Below are 13907 nucleotides of genomic sequence, written 5' to 3' on the forward strand. Positions count from 1 at the left end.
GAGTACGTAGTGCAAACCGGACAGCTGAGTTGCACAAACGAATTTTAATCTGGATCATTTTGAGTTCGTCGCAATACCAGCAATTCAATGGAAATTGGAGCATTTTCGCAATGAGGAAACAGACGAGCAATAAGGGTGGGGAAATTTCGTTGTTAAGAAAACTTTTGTCATCGATGAGCGGTTGTCACAGCAATAGTTATTATAAGTTGCGTGATAAGTACTCATATCAGGTGAATTGAGCATTGGTTATGTAGCAGCTCTTCTGAAGCAGGTCAATCAAACGAGATTGTGCATGGGGCTTTTAACTCATAGCTAATGCAAAGAGGTGAGACATCTTAAGAACTGCAGAAAAATTCAAAAAGCAAGATGATAACAAAATTGAAACAGCTTCAAAATAACTAAGCGTGCGGTGCAAAAAACTCATGCTGCGAGCTTTGTTAGCTGACAAGAAAAAGAAAAAAGAAATATCGCAGTTGAACGATAAGCACTGAAAGAGCTCAGAAGGGGGTGTAGATTGGTGTCTACAAGGCCTTCCAGACTTGCAATGGGCTTGCACGTGAAGCGCCTGCCTGGAGTGAGGTTAACTGCTTGTTTGCGAGGTGGGCAAGCACAAACGGGTATGATCTTCTCAATAAGCTCAAGATATGCTACCAAACAAGCATATGAGCTCCTAATTTACATATTGAAGTGCATTCCTTGCAAATATGGTTTCTGCTGTTGAAGCAATACAAAATGAAATGCAACAAAAGATGGCCAGGGGAAGCCAGGCATGCTAATGCTCATTTCCCACCAAACACAATAAAGGATTCTGCTGCTCACTCATTTATTTCTCAATGGAAGTATATTATTGCAAAAGCAATGCTACCACCATTTTCAGCCCTTAGCGTAGCCACAGTCGATAGGCACGTTTGATCTTTAATGACCCCAGATGGCTGTGACTTCATGCCAGCTGTGAGAGATGGGCTACCAAGTCAAGTCGTCGGGTGGTGGCGGTCGGTAGACATGGCGCACTGCAGCTGGAACTGCGCTGCTACCGAGTGGAGGCGCTGCTGTCACCTCTCCTCTCGCAGTTTAGAGGAGGAGGAAAACGATGGGTATATAAATGCTTGAGCTTGCTCAGCTGAGGCACTAGCTATGCATCCTGATAAACAGAAAAAAAAGTCACGCCTTCTCGATGAAGCCAGGAAACGACAGCGGGCTATAGAGACAGATGAATAATGGGAACAGCATCTCGCTCGACGGTGCTGTTGAGTTTCCCCTTCAGGTGGCCAGGTGAAACACTTGATGATATCGATGTTCTTGATAACTTTAAGATTCAGACTCGCAACAATCACGTTACTTGATGGCATGACAGAAATATTCACTATTTATTTACATATAAATAAAACAAGAAGACACAAGTAAGGAGAAAACTATTTACACGACTGACTCGTTGGTCAGATGAAATCAGCCCTCATTTAACCCAGAGCGCTTACTTTTAAGCCATCTGTCTCCGCCCTTGGCGGGGACAGCAACCAATAAGCAATCAGGCAACTTTTGTCTTCAATCAAAGACTGGAGAAAGGATATTAACAAAACAAACACTTGGGAAAGGAGAGGCCCCAAGCTAACATATGAATGGCACTGACGTCACTGCATTTTGAACCTCTGCTTTCCCTTGTTTGTTTTTTCGCACACATGCATGCGGGACCAACGTTTGCCGAGTGAACAACAGCTGAAGTTCTTTATAAAAAAACAGAAAGCTGCCACTGAGGGCTCAAACACTACGTGGAAACTCCAACTTGACCAAGCCCTTTTCTTGAGCACCTGCAGCTCAATGACCCATCGCGCACTGGTCAGCCACCGCACACCTGCTACCCCACAAAGGCTGTATGCACATGAGCAGAGGGAAAGTCGCGCACATAGCAATACCAGAATGCATACAAAAGAAAACGTCCGCTGGTCCCCGATATGACATTCAACACTGAACACTGCACAAAGGGAAAGAGCACTCTGCGCCGGCAAAAATAGAGCTGCCCTCCGTCGTGCGTCCGTGGTTCCACCAATTTGGTAACCCTTCGACCGGGGACGTGTGCTCATCTCAAAGTATCTACCTCGGTTCGTACGCTCTGTGCGAAAAACGAAATGGCGCAAAAGTTCACAGAACTTCACAGGCGCGCTCAAGATGCAGCTTAATGAGCGCGCCGCGCTTCTCTTGAATCGTCCTCAACCGGTGACTACTCCTAATGGAATGTAATGGACGCTTTGAACAGTGAAGACTTTTTGTCGATGTGTTCACTCAGCAGTCAAGAACTTAGGAATGCAACTGGGCGGCAACGACGTGTTCAGGAAACAGAAGAGGAACAGCAATAGAACTATAGCGTAGCCATGCTATTATTGCTTTCTCAACCTACCGGGCTCAACTAAAGTTAAGCCTCAGCTAATTTTTCTAACACCCTTTGCAGTGCTGTAGATATACCTTCAATATTTTAAAGCTGCAGTTCAGTGCTAGTTTGAAATTACACGAATTTCCTCTACAAGCAGTAAAATTATACTGTTGCTTCTTTTTTTTCTCTGCATGTAAAGGTGGGATGGGGCTTCTCTCAAGGGCGTGACTAAGACTAAAGTGACAACTTCCTGTGATTACTCACAATAATTTTTTGAATCGACTCGTGCTTGTTCGGTCATTTCCTTTCGCAGTGCACACACCCATTTACACTGATTCATCATTCAGTAAGCTCATTAAATAACTCTTCATATCCGATGTTGTTTTAAACACCACAGCAACAAAACTTTTTTCTTGCATTGCTATATGTGGTGCGATGATTATGCGAGGAAAAAAAATTTAAATTTTTGACGCCCAATGTTGGGGGTGCGAGCATTACGAGAGTGCGAGCATTATGCGAGTAAATACGGTACATTATAAAGTGACTGTTTGTGAAAGAGCATGTCCGCAAAGATCGCATGAACGAATTACGTGTGTCGACACTGCTGCGCCAGACACCAAGGATGGGGTGTGAAATTTGATTACTTCATTACGCTCAAAAACGATTACTCGCATTATATAAGCAACACAAAGTGAGGCAGGTTCACCGATACAACGTAAACAACCCTAAATATATTGTAGTAATGTCTTTGAAAGTATCAGTATCATTTGCATTGCTTTCGCTGTTCTAAGAATGGGCTATCTTGTTGAAACACAGTTTTTTGTCTGACCTTAAATGTTTTTCAGTGCTGTCATAAAGTGAAAGGAAAGTAACGGTAACGCTCTGATCTCCTATTTTCATCCTGAAAAAAACAAACAAAATCAGGTTTGCTACATCATCTTTCTTCACGCGGTTTTGAAGATATTGCACTTCTCGTTTAATGGGTGGTACCACTTTCATTGCTATCCCCCTTGTGCCGTCCATTTGCTAGAACCTCGCTGATTATCTGGTGTCAGAAACAAGTACGACATAGCACGTTGCTTTCATATGTGCTTGACACAAACTGGCCAAAAGTTACTAGTTGGGAGGGCACAACAAATCTCGCGCCAGATATTCTAGTCAATGTAACATTATATTGCAATCTGTAACAGTCTCCTGAGAACCGCAATGACAGTTAACTATAGATAAACAGGTAATAAATCTTCACATATAAATTTCAGGTACATTCATATTAGCAATAAAAAAATTACAAGGGTTCAACGCTGCTGAACCAAATATTGAGCGAAAGCGTTAGTTGTGGGTAACTGAGCGTTCTCTTTTTCTTCTTCCTCAGCCCACATATAAAGCCCCGCATTAACCAAGCCATATGAACGTACCTGAGTGGCCTATAGGGGTAACGTCTGCCAGGGTCCTAGCAGGCCGATTCTGACATAACCGTCCCATGTAAAACGAGAGGCCCAAGTTGGCAGCTCCTGTCGACCGCTTGAGTTGGTAGCCCAGCTTTCACCCTAGTGTCATGTGGGGTGTGACGTCACAGCGTCACGTGGGTAAGACGTGGCTACCGGCCGTGCTACGCTGAAGGCTCGAAACCTAGAGTAGTATTGCTTTCGCAATAAAAATCCAAAAAGAAGGGAGGCGGTGCACATCAATCCGCAGACGAGCATGCGACTGGACGCATGCAAGAGCAAGGTGTAAGTATTTATGCACAACTGAATATAGATGTATCTCTTACCAGCCGGCAAGATATATATTTCACTTAATGGGATGCAGGTAGAACGAGAGGAAGGCGGCTTACACGGTATGAAAGACCACTGAACTAGGGTAGAGGGGGGGGAAGCCTCAGTTCGACCTGCGAACTGAGGCTTCCCACTTGTTCAGTGCTCTTTCATACTTAAGATGGTAGCTCTTGAGAAACTCCACAATCAAAATGGAAGCGGTGTATTCCTGCGCGGCTGCAGTACACTGATTTGGAATGTAAACACTTGTTTCGATCACGTGCACTGCGCTTGTTTTGTGTATACGCATCGCCTGTGGCACAGAAAGTGATGGTCGATGCCAAGCGAGAGCATTTAGGTCCTGGATGAAGACTGCAGGCCAAACCATCGAGTTTCTGTGGGCTTCTGTTTGCCCTCACCTCCCTAAAAAGAATCGGACAGCAAAGGCCAGCCAAGACATTCTTGTGCTAGTTGACGCCCAGGTTCCGCAGCACCACACGAATTTGCTGAAGCTTGGGCCCAAGTACTCCTTTGAACCAGTTTTGTCACCGCCGGAGAAGGTGGCTCTGGGGAATACCCACGGAGTTACAGAGGAAGACCGTCATCACTGTGCTGCAGAGTGCGTCGACGCGTTCGAAAGATCCTTAGGTAGGCCACGGAACTCTAAAGATTTGCGCCCGTTCACTGCGTTTCTCAGAACAAATTATTTGCGCCTTTTAGTATCGGATAAGGAAGGGTTTTTTGTTGTGCTCTCAGAAGCGATATACTCTAGGGAGGCGAAAGCGGCAATTGATAAAAACTTAAAATTATTAATAAATGTGAACAAATGAGGGATCGTGTAGTCAAGATGCTAAAACCTTTTGTTGTTTGCTTCTGGTGTAAAGAAAGCCCCTGCTTCAAGTCCTGAAGTGTTTTTTATCGCAAAAACACACAAGCCAGACATCCCATTCCACACAATTATTTCGGAGCACAACACTTGGCAGCATACAGTATCTGGATATCTACAAAAGCACCTTAGCGCCTTAGCATTGGTTGACCCATTTGTAGTTCCTAACTCGGAGTCCATCGTCAAGTTCTTGCAAGTTAATAACCCAGGGACTTCGTTTGGATTCAGCATTGAGGCTGAGGATTTATATTACGCCATGGCAAGCTTTTGACCACCGTGAAATACTGCATCACACTAATGAACGATGAAGCAGATTTTATAGGCCGCAGTGGTATCACAGTTGAAGCCTTCTTAGAATTGCTGTCTTTTTACTTGTGCTCAACATTTGTAGAATGGAGGGGAACTATATTTTTGCATCGGTTCTTAAGTAGCCCCAATTCTCAGTAGTATTTTTCTCGCAAAAGTAGATGTGGCAATTTGTGAAAACCTGAACGGTCTTGCTTTTAAAATCTGGAGATATGTAGATGACTATCTTGTACTAGTTAATAAGGGGGACATGTTAGCCGTGTGACTGATATGTTGAATGTTTTTAAAGAGAGTGCTATGGGTTTGAACTTCACATTTGAAATGCCAGAAAATTGTGAACTTCAGTTTCTGGATCGCAGCTTAAGATTTCAGGAGGGCCACACTTGATGAGTCAACAAGCCATGCTCCAAAAAACCATTGTTAAATTTTGCTTCAAGGCATTCTAAACTTGTAAAAAACGGCATAGCCCTCTCTTGCCTTCGATCTGCTCTAGAGAAGTCCTATGCTTACTTCATGAAAGGTGTTTCCCTGCAGGTGCAATGGCTCACAGCCGCAGGTTCTCCGCTCTCTGTTATAAACCGTACATGTGAGAGCTATCGTCGGGGGTCTCCGAACTGCCAAAGCAAGTGATCGAGGGCAAAGGAAAGCAGTGGCCGTTCCTTAGGTGCATCACATAGCGCATAATCTGAGAAATGAGGCTCGGCGTTTCAATGTTGACGTGGTATGCGCACCCCTAAAGCTTCAATGCCTGTGTGCCAAGACAGGGAGAGATATCGAGGAAAGAAAAAATAAAGTGCAACCCTTCAAGTATTCAGTGCGGCATAAAGATTAGTGGATTGTGTGCGGTCTGTGGTGTATCAGATCCCTCTCACGTGCCAAAAGGTATATCGTACAAACCTGAAGGTGTTTAAATATTCGCCTTAGAGAACATCAGAAGCCATTGTCAGATGCGTCAAAACACTGCTCTGAATGCGGAAAGAAAGAAAAATGGGAATGTAAGGAAATTTTTTAGAAAACCGAGGTCCTGTACCGGCACCGTGATAAGCGCACAAGGGAGATTATGGAAGCTTTCTTCATCCACAAAACATAAGCACGTGCATCAGTCGGCTCTCTATTGCATTGCATGATTCTGAGATCTGGCTCTTAGAAAACACTTGATGTGCATTATTTCATGCAGATGTCCCCTTAAACAGTGTAATCCTGCGTTGATCTCTTATGTTCACTAGACATGCGCTGCTTTTCTGGGCGTTTTACGTATCTTCCTGTGGAATAAACTTTTGTTGTGAGAGACGCTTGTGTTGTGCACTTCTCGTCCGTCGTTTCCTTTCGCGCTGTATATTTTATCAAGATGAACATAGCCCAACTTGTCATCCTACTGCAAAAATTAGTGGGTCTTAAGAGAACTGCGAAAGCCTACCCTTCTCCTATATCATTTGCCTCATCGTTTTTATCTTACCGTTATCGTAAGTCGTCGTTTGACACATTGGTCGTTTCGTACTCATGATGAGTAATGACTAGTGATTTTAAGGTGAAAGCCTTTAATGGCACTGTCATCGAAAAAAGCTGTCCGCGCGAGCGGCGCACCTGATTTCTCGACAGAGAAGTGACGTCACTAGCCGCCAAATTCGAAGCGACCAACCAGAAGTCTCGTCTAGTCTCTAGAGTTCCTGCCATCGGCAATTCCACACTTGAATGCGGACCAAAAAACGCCACGCGACAGGAGCGATGGTGTACCGTCTAAATGCACACTTGTCGGAGAAAGTGTGACAGATACTGCATCTTTCCTTTCCTGTAAACCAATTATAATTATATGTAGCACTGCAACGAACGCCGATAAAAGGCAAATAATGAGAGGCAAATGCTAGGAGAGAAAGGGTAGGCTTTCGTCATTCTCCTCTTAAGAGACATCTAAGAAACTCTCTAATCTTTAGTCATTACCACTTTCAACCATTTTTACTCATTTCTAATCAATAGCAGCTATTTCAAGTCATTTGACATATTGGTCGTTTCGTAGTCATGCTGAGTCGTGCCCAGTTATTACCACTATAGCTAAGCATTTTTACTCATTTCCAATCAGTTGCGGTAATTACAAGTCATAGTTTGACATATTCGTCTTTACAATGTCATTTTAGTCATATTAATCGTCATTATTAGTCATTAACTCTATTGATGTCTCAATTTTTTTCATTACCTATTACCACCAATTGTTTATATTTTTAATCTCCCTCCTCACAGGTCCGCTATTTGGGAGCGACACACCAGCGCACAGATGCGACCAATGTTAGTAGACTAGTCTAGTAACATTGGATGCGACGCACAGATCACGTGCACAACTCCTGTGCACAGATTTTTGCTCCGCGAGCCTAGAAAGGTTTTCGTCTTAAAATGTGAAATCAGTGAACCATGCATCGTATCGCACAAAAGCACGAATCTTTCCAGGCGTATATATTTTATTTTTACCTACCCTTTTCTTTCTCCCTATCACTCACCTCTTTGATTTCCTCTACCTTCTCCTCGCTATCCCTTTATTTCCGCCGCCCCAGTTCAGGTGCTTCAGATAGCAGATACCGGGGCTGGCAAACATCTTTTCTTTCCTTTTGTATATACAATAAATAACAACTACCACCACCACCATCCAGGCCGATTCTTTGAATCCCTGGAGACTGCCGTTGCAGATTAGTTTTTCCTTCCAGAACAGAGAAAACGCCTATCCTGACTACTTCCTGTTGCCACACGCAAAGACACAGCAGCCTGACATGATTTGTCTGCGTGTGCCGCACTGAACACAGTTGGCACAAATACGTATTCCGCGCGTACGCTTGAAAGGGATGTGGCGATGCGAAGTCGCATGACCCTCGTCAGCCAGTAGGCGGCGGGTGGAGGTGGTGAAGGGTGGCAGTTCCTGGTCCTACGGAGCTGGGATGGTATGTCAACGCCGCTTGCGGCGGTGGCTAGCCAAGCCACCCGCCGAATTTGTATCTGTTGTGGGCTATCATTGCACCCGCCATCATGCACTTAGGTGGTGGACGACAGCTGTTGCGGCGCGCGTCTTTCTCCTCCCTCTTCTTTTTCTTTCTTCTCTACTCTCTCTATCTCTTCTGTCCGCACGAGGCAGCGGAGGTGGCTCAACTGCCCCGCCGAGGTGGTGCAGTGGTAAGACGCCCGATCACTGTGCCGGAGTACCCGGGTTCGAACCCGACCTCGGCGGCTGCGTTTCGATGGAGGCGAAACGAAGAGGTGTCCGTGTGCTGTGCGATGTCAGCGCACGTTAAAGACCTCCAGGTGGTCGAAATTACCCCGTAGCCCTCCACTACGGCTCCTCTTTCTCTCTGTCCCCCTTCACTCCCACCTTCCTCCCTTCCCTTACGGCGCAGTTGAGGTGTCCACAGAAAACATGAGAGACAGTTACCGCGCTTTTCCCTTCCTATATATCAATCAATCAGGTGGCTCAGCTGAGGGTGGCTGTTCCCGGCCCTGGGACGGTAGAGGCTGGGACGGTAGGTCAACGCCGCTTGCGGCGGGGGCTAGCCAGCCACCGAATTTTTATCTGTTGTAGGCCCTCATTGCACCCGCCACTGCTTAGGTGGTGGACGACGGCTGTTTTGTTTGGCAAAACTTTATTTCCCACAGTAGGGGTCCTGGAGGACACTCGGCTGGGCGCCAGGTGTAGAGGGCAGCTCCCACGTCGGAACAGAGAGCCCGAAGCTCTCCGCCGCCGCGCGGGCCTCCTGGACAGCCCGAAGCTGATCATGTAGTGAAGCACTTTTTAACACTTTGTCCCAATGTTCCTTGTTCTTGGCGTAGGCGTCGCTCGATGCACAACCACACAGCATATGGTTTAAGTCTACATGGTCACTGCACCGTTCACACACATGTTGTCCGTCGTAGTCTGGGTCGATGTGCTTCATGCGCCAGGGGTTGGGGTATGAGTTCGTTTGGAGCAGGCGTAACGTGACTGATTGGCTGCGGGTTAATTTCATATCCGGGAGGGGAAATGCTCGTCTGCCTAGATAAAAGTGCTTATGTGAGCTCGTTGTACGTGAATAATTGATCTCTGTACTCGATATGTGGAGTAGCTGCGCATCTTTCTCTCCCACCTTTTCTTCCTTCTCTACTTTCTCTCTTCTGTTCGCACGAAGCAGCGGAGGTGGCTCAGCTACAGAGCCAGTAGCAAGCCCGTGCATTTTCTTTTCCTTCCTACAGCCACAAGGTGACTCAGCTACAGCGCCAGTAGCAGGCCCGTGCGTTTTCTTTTCTTCCTACGGGCCACAACAACAACGGCCTGCACAACAGGTAAAAACGCCGGTGGTAAACGAGGCCCCGCCGCATACAGTGGGGATCGAACCCCTGTTTCCCAGCCCCGTAAGGCCGGGAGCAGCCACCCCTACTCCCTGAGTTGTTGCGACTGAAGTATAGTGAACTAGAATATAGACTGAAGGAAGAAGGAAAATAAAATGCACGGGCCTGCTACTGGCTCTGTAGCTGAGCCACCTTCGCTGCCTCGTGCGGACAGAAGAGAAAATAGAGAAGAAAGAATGAGGGAAAGACGCGCGTCGCAACAGCCGTCGTCCACCTCCGAAACGGTAGCGGGTTCAATGACGGCCTACAACAAATAAAAAGGCGGCGGCAGGCTAACCCCCGCCGCTAGCGGCCGTGTGAGAGAGGGAAAGGTGGTTTGGTTTGTGGGGTTTAACGTCCCAAAGCAACTCGGGCTATGAGAGACGCCGTAGTGGAGGACTCCGGAAAATTCGACCACCTGGGGTTCTTTAACGTGCACTGGCATCGCACAGCACACGGGCGCGTTGCTTTTCGCCTCCATCGAAAAGCTGCCTCCGAGGCCGGGATTCGATCCCGCGTCATTGGGAACAGTAGTCGAGCGCCGTAACCACTGCGCCACCTCGGCGGGGCAGAGAGAGCAAACTTTAATTGGTTAACGGAATTGCTTGGGTGATTTCCTTAGTCCAGAATACATTGGCTTGGGCTGCCTCCTGCGGGCCCTGCATGGTGAGCAAGCTGCGCTGCTCAGAGACACCCGTATAGGCTACCATCTCTGCCTCCCACTCCGCTTGGCTGAGTGCTCGAGTTTTATATTTCTCTAATCGCTCTTTGCAGTTCCATATCATGTGCAGGATATCCGAGACTTCACCGCATGCAGTGCATGTGTTATTTTCGAATTTTTATTTAAACCCAATAACATAGGCACTGGTGATTAGGTGATCGTGTCCTCTTCAGGCGGCCTCCTCAGTCCAGGATGCCGGCAGCCGCTGCTATCCCACGCGCCCGCTCGATCAGCCGTTGCTGATCTTGCAGGTGTGAGCTAGACAGAAGCTTCCCAAGAGGAGACGGTGGGGTGAGGTGGGGAATGGGCAGGAAGCCTTGCGGCTTTGGATACGCCCATGTGGAGTGGTATAGTGTTGGTTTGGTACTGGCGCATGATTGGCAGATCGAAGAGTACTGCGAGGGAAAGAAAATGTGTTTGGTAGATTGTGTGGTACTTTAATTGCTAGGTTTGGGAATGTAGCCTGTATGTTCCTCCAGGCTATACTGCCTCCTGTCTGCTAGCTGCGGTCTTCGTGCGATTCTGCGTATCGTTTTCTTCCTATTTTGAAGTATTGCATCAGTTCCCCGTATGTCAGACGGGTTGAAGGCTCGGGGGCAGCCGGCGCAGGTGCCCGGAAAGTATGCTATCCTGTCGGCTGCCTCGTTGCCGTCGATCTCGTGTACCGGGGTCCACAGGATTGTGTGCTTCAAGTTGCCCATCTTTTTTTCCTGCTCCATTTTGGTGGGCCTGTTTGCATACGCGTCCCAGGAAGAAGGCACGACAGGCCTTTTGGGAATCGCTGAGTATTATGCATGTTTTCTTCCTTGGTTGTTACCCTGGTGAAAATCTTCAATGGGGAATGCAGCTGGGATTAACTGGGATCAACTGGTTTCAATGGATCCCCATTCGAAACCAATGGGGAATCAACTGGCCCCATTGACTCAGTAAATGGTCCCAGTAAGGGCCTCAATGGGGACCAACTGGTCCCAATGGGATGCTAGCTAGGTAGTAACTGCAAAGACGATTGCAACTTCCTCTGCATATCTTCTATGTAGTTATTGGTCTTGACCGATGGTCACCTCTCTTCCGGTGTGGTCAAATGTGACCTACTAGTCCCAGCCTCGTAAGGCCAGGAGCATGCCACCCCCTCTCCATCCTTGAATTGAGGCGCGGTTGCTCCTCGTTCTTATACCCATAGACTAATGTGGAGACTAATGTGGCTGTTTCCATCGCGCGATGGGGCGACGTGACGTCACCCACGTAATTAATCAAACTAAATAAACAGCCTACTGAAAAATCAAAAGTTCTACGGGGCAATAACCTCATAAAATCTCATTTAATCGCATAGGGTCTCATACGGTGCACATCATTATCATAAAATATCGTACATAATTTATGATAATGTACAAGAAACTATGAGAACTTGTGCAATTATATGCGACTTGTACGTGATTTCTTATGTGAATTGTGTGAGATTGTGCGAGAAAATGTGAGGTTATTGCCCCTTACAGTTTTTTCAGTAGGTTTGCGTCGTTATCGAAAGTGTCGCTATCTCCCCCGACCTGGAATCAGCTGATTGGTGGAGACTCCGAAACATGATGTTGCCATATATCTATTCCGGCTCCGTAGTGGCAACACCCGGTTCCGGCGTTTCCACCAGTCAGATGGCTCGAGATCACGTGAGATAGCGACACTTCGATGACGACGCAAACTCGGAATACGGGCCCTGGTGTAGCACATGTGATGAAATGGAACAAGGCATGAGCCTGTCCAAAACATGGGACATTCTACGACACATGCTCGATCCGGACAAATCTAAAACACAAGTCAACCTGACTCAAACTAAAGTTAAGCATGCCTTAATTCGAAGGTTCGCACGAACAGTTGATGAGTAAATTAATCGAAACCTACATCGGACAAACGCGGAAACAGAAACGCTACCAGCATATATGAGGGGAAACCTAACCTAGGCCCGTATTCCGAGTTTGCGTTGTTATCGAAGTGTCGATATCGCTATCTCACGAGACCTTGAGTCATCTGATTGATCGAAACGCCGGAACCGGGCGTGTTGCCACTACGGAACCGGAAGAGGTGGAAAAATCATGTTTCGGCGTTTCCACCAATCAGATGACTCGAGGTTTGGGAGATAGCGATAACGACGCAAACTCGGAATACACGGGCCCTAGACTTCGACGCCCCCATCACTATCCCGACTGCGGCGGCTGCGTTTCGATGGAGGCAAAACGAAGCGCGCGGCGTCCGTGTGCTGTGCGATGTCAGCGCACGTTAAAGATCCCCAAGTGGTCTAAATTACTTCGTAGCCCTCCACTACGGCTCCTCTTTCCACTTTCACTCCCACCTTCCGTCCTTCCCTTACGGTGCGGTTCAGGTGTCCAGGGCTCAAGTCCGAGCTGAGATTATTGGATTAAAAACAAGATCGGCCCCACGAACACGATTCTCAGAAATCTAGACGACGAGTCAATCACAGCCCTGACAGAATTCATGGATAAGGTATGGGAGACTGGAAAACTACCGCAGGCATGGAAAAATGCCAGTGTAGTACTAAGATTTCTGGGGGATCGCGCCATGATTGGGTTGGCAAAGGTTCGGAGGGGAGCGGAGGTCGGGTGATTTGGCATCTGAGCCGGGCCAGGGGGGGGGGGGGGGGGGGCGGCGGCGGCTGCTGCTGCCAGAGGAGGGCGTCCGCCAAGGAAGGTGGGCTCCGGACGCCGGGCAGCAGGCCGGACGCCAGGTAGTCCTCGTACCCAAACCGGGGTGTAGCCGCCAAAACTAGAAACCTACGACCCATATCGCTGACCTCGTGCGTAGGCAAACTAATGGAACACGTTGTTATTCGGACGAGACTTACCAAATACATATAGAACAAGAGGACCTCTGGCGCCACACGAAATGGTGGGCTTCAGGCCGGGACTAAACACAGAGGACGTGATGCTCAGATTGAGATACGATATCATAATTAACACGTGAATCTTCGGACACAAAGACTATTCTCGGACTAGACCTCCAAAGCCTTCTACAATGTCGAGCCTAAGGTAGCGTTCGAAGGTCTCCAAGAGATTGGAATCGGAACCTATATGACTTCCTCACAATTAAGTCACCATGAACTTCCAAAACACCAAATCACCCACAGTCACCTTGGGTAGCAATTAAGGGAACGACACGAGGTGAGGGAGCTACCCACAACCAAAGCAAATACCGGACTTAAAATTTAGCATGTACGCTAGATGACATAAATCTGGATAAATAAAGGTATAGCGACGCAGATATAGAGAACGAACTCCAGGCTGCTGCAAATAAGGTGGTTGCGAGTACGCTGCGGAACGCGCGGTCGATCCTGTTCACCGCAAACGTCAGAACTATTCATCTACAACCCCAAAAATAAGAAAAATAAAACAGACATAAAAATAAATGTCGAAAACTACCCGGTCCACAAGTAGAGGAAATTAGAATCTTATGACTGGTCCAAGCAAGAGAGAGAACACAAACACCATCAAAAAGAACTGTCCAACCCAAATGCACGGGCCTGCTACTGGT

Source organism: Amblyomma maculatum, chromosome 8 (assembly GCF_055883805.1).
Source record: "Amblyomma maculatum isolate TAMU_Amacu chromosome 8, ASM5588380v1, whole genome shotgun sequence".
Taxonomy (NCBI): Eukaryota; Metazoa; Arthropoda; class Arachnida; order Ixodida; family Ixodidae; genus Amblyomma; species Amblyomma maculatum.